The 5,477-nt window shown below is 36.3% G+C and overlaps 1 non-coding gene across 1 annotated transcript; it reads left to right on the plus strand.

The window, feature by feature from the left end:
* The first annotated feature begins 1,345 nt into the window (after positions 1–1,345).
* Positions 1,346–1,456, plus strand: LOC124889091. The gene has a single exon (XR_007047708.1). It is a non-coding gene; the product is annotated as a small nucleolar RNA R71 (small nucleolar RNA).
* The last annotated feature ends 4,021 nt before the right edge of the window (positions 1,457–5,477 follow it).

Consider the following 5,477-nt stretch of genomic DNA (forward strand, 5'->3'; position numbering starts at 1 on the left):
TTATGAGGACATCCTCAATGATTCCATCTATATATGCTATAGATCTGTCTGTTAGCTGCATCACCACTCGTATTGCTTTAGGATCTCCTAAGCCCAATTTTCCAAACAATGATAGGGGCATTAAATTTAAGCTTTCCCCTAAGTCACTCAATGCATGAACTTCTTTTCCCTAAATTAGTATAGGGATAGAAAACTACCCTTGATCTTTCAATTTTTTAGGGATTTTTTGTGTCATTACTGCACTACACTCTTCAGTGAGTGTTATAGTTCTCACATCTTGCAGTTTTACCTTATTTGCCACCACATCCCTCAAGTACTTTGCATACTTAGGCATACTTTGCAGAACATCTAGCAAAGATATATTAATATGCAACTCTCTGAATGTATCAATGAACTTTTTGAACAATACATCCTCCTTCACATTTATGTACTTTTAAGGGAAGGGCAATGACAGTGTCTTTTTCTTCTCTGGTTCAACAACGTTTTCCTTCAAGTACTTAGAATTTCTTGAATTTTTAGGAACTCTTTCATTTACCTATTGGGTCACCACCTCAGCATCTACCTCCTCTATTTCCTTCAGAGGTTTACCTTGAAGCTTTTTACCATTCTACAAAGTATTTGCCATGAATTTCTTTGGCTTTTATATATCAGAGGGAAGACCACCTTGAGGATGGGTATTTAATGCTTGTTTTATCTTTCTAACCTGCAACTCTAAATTTCTCTGTGCCACTTTCTGATTCTGTAATTCTACCCTTTGACTGTTCAGATTCACAATCCATTGTGTTTGACTAGCTACGAGTTGCTTAATCATATCTTCCATATTGCCAGTTGATTAACTCGATTAGGCCTGTGTCTATGGGGAATTCCATGACTGATTTGATTGCTGAGTTTGCCACTTTATGTTGTAGGCATTACCACAATTTGTCCTTTGAGCATTGCCCATGTACATCTAAGATTTTGGATTTTAAGCACACATGGCCGCTCTATGACCACTATTTTCATATACCTCACACCAAACTGTGGCTTGTTGGATAGCATTGACTGTGGTTGTAGGTTTTGCTGCTCCCAACTTCATGGTGCTGAATGTTATATTGATCAAATTTTGTAAGGCAGAAACCTGTGCTGAGAAGGCTGTGAATTGGTCCACCTCCAATACTCCCACAATTTTTTTCATGGCACTTCTAGAATCTGAATGTCACTCTGGATTTTCTTGTGCTATGCGATTCAGCAATGTGTACAGCTCATCATAAGTTATCTCTAATGCCTGACCATCTGCGACTAAATCTAGCAAAATCTTTGTGTTGTGATCAAGAGATTCTACAAAAGTATGAGCAAGTACCTTATTAGACTGTTGGTGATGTGGACAATCTTGAAGAAGATCCTTGAAGCATTCCCAAGCATGATAAAGGTTTTCATCAGGGTTCTATTTGAAGCTCACTATCTCACTGCGAAGTCTCATAATCTTTCCTAATGGAAAAAATCTAATGAGGAACTTTCTGGCTAAGTTGTCCCATGTTGTGATTGAACTAGATGGCTCTGTATTCAACCACCTTTTATTTTCCCCAATAAGTGAATAGGGGAAGAGTGTTAGCCTTACATAATCTGGAATCACCCTGGTTGGAGTAAGCACAATAAAGTCTACAAGTGGACTTGTGGATTCTCGTATGAAAGCCTTACAAACTGCCCACTTCTAATAAGAAGCTGCACCATATTGTATTCAACTCAAATCCCCCCAGCTTCTGATCTTTAAATTAGGGAAGTTAGGTTCATTGGAAGTGGGACTGCCACTTCCCTAACCTTTATACCAGCTATTTGTTGTTCAGCCATCGAAATAGTATTCTGTTGGCCTTCTTGGATTTATAGAATTCTGGGGAGAAGGATCGCTTCTCTCCTGCATTGATGGTAAATTTTCTTGAGTTCCAGGCTTGGTTCTACCAACTCCCGATTCCTTGCCAGCTTATAAACTTTGAAACCTATTTCTTGCAAAAACAAAACCAAGACCAAGAGTAAAAGACACCAAATAAATCTAAAAGTAAAACTAAAATAAACAATTGCTACATGAAAAGTCCCTTGCAATAGCGCCAAAAACTTAACAATGCCCAAGCGCACACGCAAGTGTACATGGTCTACCAAGTAATATAGTGGCCTTCAAGAAATCTGAGTTATCGATCCCACAGAGAATAGATTTGGCAATGATTTGATTTCAGTTAACAATTTAGATTCACTTGATGCGAGAGTAATCAAAAGAGAGAATTGAGTTTGTATATTGCAAATAAATTAAATAATGTAAAGTAAAGATTTTGTAACAATCAATAGAAGAAAACCCAGGGTTGAAGCACTTTGAAAGATCATATTATTCTATTGGTTTTCATTCGTTAACTTGCTTATCTTGCTTATTGATTCGTAGGGTTAACTGCACGATTATGGTTTCCCAATCTCTAATTTATTACCTAAGTTGAACCTTAAACCTACATCGTTGAGCGGAGATGTAATAATTCACCTAATTTCTCAATAAATATCATCCTACATTTGAATCAAGTAAGGTATATCCTAGATACTAATTCAAGTTTCTTATTTTATAAAGAATCAGGAACCATACTCTGTTTATTCTTATGTTATATCACCCTATTCCCTCTCCCGAGTTCACAAGGTTGACAATGGTTGTATTCTAAGGGTTGCAAATCCGTAAAATAGTTAAAACAAGAATAAAAAAACAACCAATATTTAAAATCAAAGAAAATAAACTTAATCCATAGAAATAATAATAATTATGTTCTTGGCTTCAACCCCGAAAAGGATGTTTTTAGCCACTCACAGCCGTAACCAACATCCAATTAATTGAATGAATGATTAAAACCATAAAAGAAAGCTAAATTAACGAAATAAAAACCTAAAAAGAAGTTTTGGAATCCTCCAATGTTGTTCCAAGTGATCTAGGGGTTCAAAGATGTCCCAAAACGTGTTTTATGACGTTATATTTATAGTATATAAGTCATAAGCCCACTTAGATTAGGTTTCCACATTATTTTCCTTCAGTTCAGCACTTTTCTCCCAATTTTTGTCATTGGAGTTTCACTCCACCGTGTCAAATGGCATCCTGGGCATAACTGGGAACTTAACTCTTGATTTTGGTCATTGGCACTAAGCAGTGCAATCGCGTTGAGACACTGTTTTTGAACAATTTTGAATTGGGACGGCTCCAAGATGTGGTGTTTCAGTATTTTGGGCCACTGTTGAATCCAATATGATTCAGAAAGTGCCATTTAGTCAAACACAAACTCCACGCGCCCTCAAAACTTTGCAGTGGTCCAAATTGGTGCGAAGCTTGCATCTTGTGCTTCCGTGGTAATTTACGAGCCCTTTTAAGTTGTTTCCATTTGATTTAAGGCTTTTATATCCTTCACATAACATCATAATCCATTTATAAAGAATCCTATAGAATAAAACACAACATTTTAGAGATTAAAACAATACAACATCCTCAACGATGAACTAGAAACACAAGCTAAGCATAGGCTAAATTCGCATTGTGCTTTAACTCATTGTTTTGACTCTTATCTTGATTCAATTGACCCTTGAACATTATAAATAAGTTTTTTTTACATATAAATACATAATAACAATCTTAGTAACTCATTAAAACAAATTATAAGTCAATACAATAGACAAGAAAAACACCTAGCTCAAGCTAGTTACACTAGTTTTCTCGATTGAACTGTAAATGCTCAAATAGAATCAAAACTTTTGTGAAACCACCATTAAACATTATAAAAACCTACTTGGACACAAAAATACTCATTTATATCATTATCAACACAAATATCATAAGAGTCGTCCTTAAAACAAGGCTAAAAAGGCTAGAATAGTAACACTAGAGTGCATAAATACACCAAACATCACCTTTGATCATTACCAATTAGTGTGGATGACTTCACCACTCGGTTATTATAGTCCGGCAATGGTACATAAATTTAAGCATCACACTCAGATATAGTTGTTCTTCCTATGCACAGACTACCAGGCAGGATGAGACACATGGAGCAACCACGCTTCATCATACCCTTGTGAGAGCGGTCAGAGTTGATATTTTAATAGAGACTATCTATCGGGAAATTTTTGGTCTATATTATATCACTCTCATGTCTACAGTAGAGTGTGAATATAGACTGAGAGTCATACGAGATTGATAGATGATACAAAAGGTTAAGCTTAGATGAGAGAGGGTTGAAATGGCTAGGTGGATAGCCAGCTATATTTAACCTTTAGGTGATAAGACCCCACGGATTGAAGAACATGGTGTTATCAAGAAGGGTTTGTTGATATTTAATTCCAAGTTTTGGTCGTTGCTCATCCGATATCGACTATTCCCTACTACTTCAGATAATGTGTTTACTTGGGAGAGAGAAACCCTGGTTGCTAGTTTGATGGTTAGATATTCTATTGATTTTGCAGATATCCTCTGACATGAGATCTATGATAGAGAATTTAGAGAGATAACAAACTATCCATTCCCCTTCCTTATTCATGGATTATATAATGAAGCAGGTGTATATGAGTTATTAGGAGTAGATGAGAGGGTACTTATGACATCTATCACATAGACAAAGAGTATGAAGAATCTGGCATGTCTAAGCCTTCCTAAAAGATATAGTAAGCCTGTCGTAGTAACTCGGTCCAAAACTAAGGATCCATCAATTTCCACAAATCCTGGTGATGTCCGTAGAGGTAATGTAGAAGTCAGTATTGATATTGAAATAAAGGAGCAAAGAAAGGCCTTGAATTTAAGTACTCAGGGAAAAGAGACACCATCCACTTCTTCATCAGCCGTAGCTTTGACCTTAGAGCCAATTCACATATTTACAGAGCCTACTTGCCCATCTATTACAGCTTATTTTATAGGTATGATTACTATATCTCAATAGTTTTTACAGAGCTTAGTGGATATTTATAGGGCCACTGATGCTCGATTACGGGTTTTTGAGACTGAGATAACTACTTTATATAAGTAGATACATTTAAGAGTTTGGACTAGACTTGAGAGGGAAGAGGCTATATGGGAGGTCGTATAGAGAGATGTTCTATCTCAGCTACATGCTGACTTATAGGCAAGTCTTGATGAGTTTAAGTGATGGGTTATATCCTTATTTACAAAAATAGAGATGTCAGATCTAGCCCTAATAAGGGATGATTTTGATATATTGTAAGTAAAAGTACACTCTCTCACAGAGAGACATGTGGTATCCACTCCTTTAATCATTCCCTACGATGGTCTTGTATAATACCCTAGGTGTTGACCTTAAGAAAGTTTCCTAGAATTTTGGTCTCTGGACCCAATACGACTCATAGGTATGAGCTGTATATTAAGGTATAGATGGTAAGGTGCATTCATATTCTAACCAGTGTTGGTTGGTGAAATTGATTTTGGTTACTTTAATGGATACATCTTAGGGGTACGAGTCGTATTGGTAGGTACGAAT

The sequence above is a fragment of the Capsicum annuum genome, chromosome 11 (assembly GCF_002878395.1).
Source record: "Capsicum annuum cultivar UCD-10X-F1 chromosome 11, UCD10Xv1.1, whole genome shotgun sequence".
NCBI classification, from domain to species: Eukaryota; Viridiplantae; Streptophyta; class Magnoliopsida; order Solanales; family Solanaceae; genus Capsicum; species Capsicum annuum.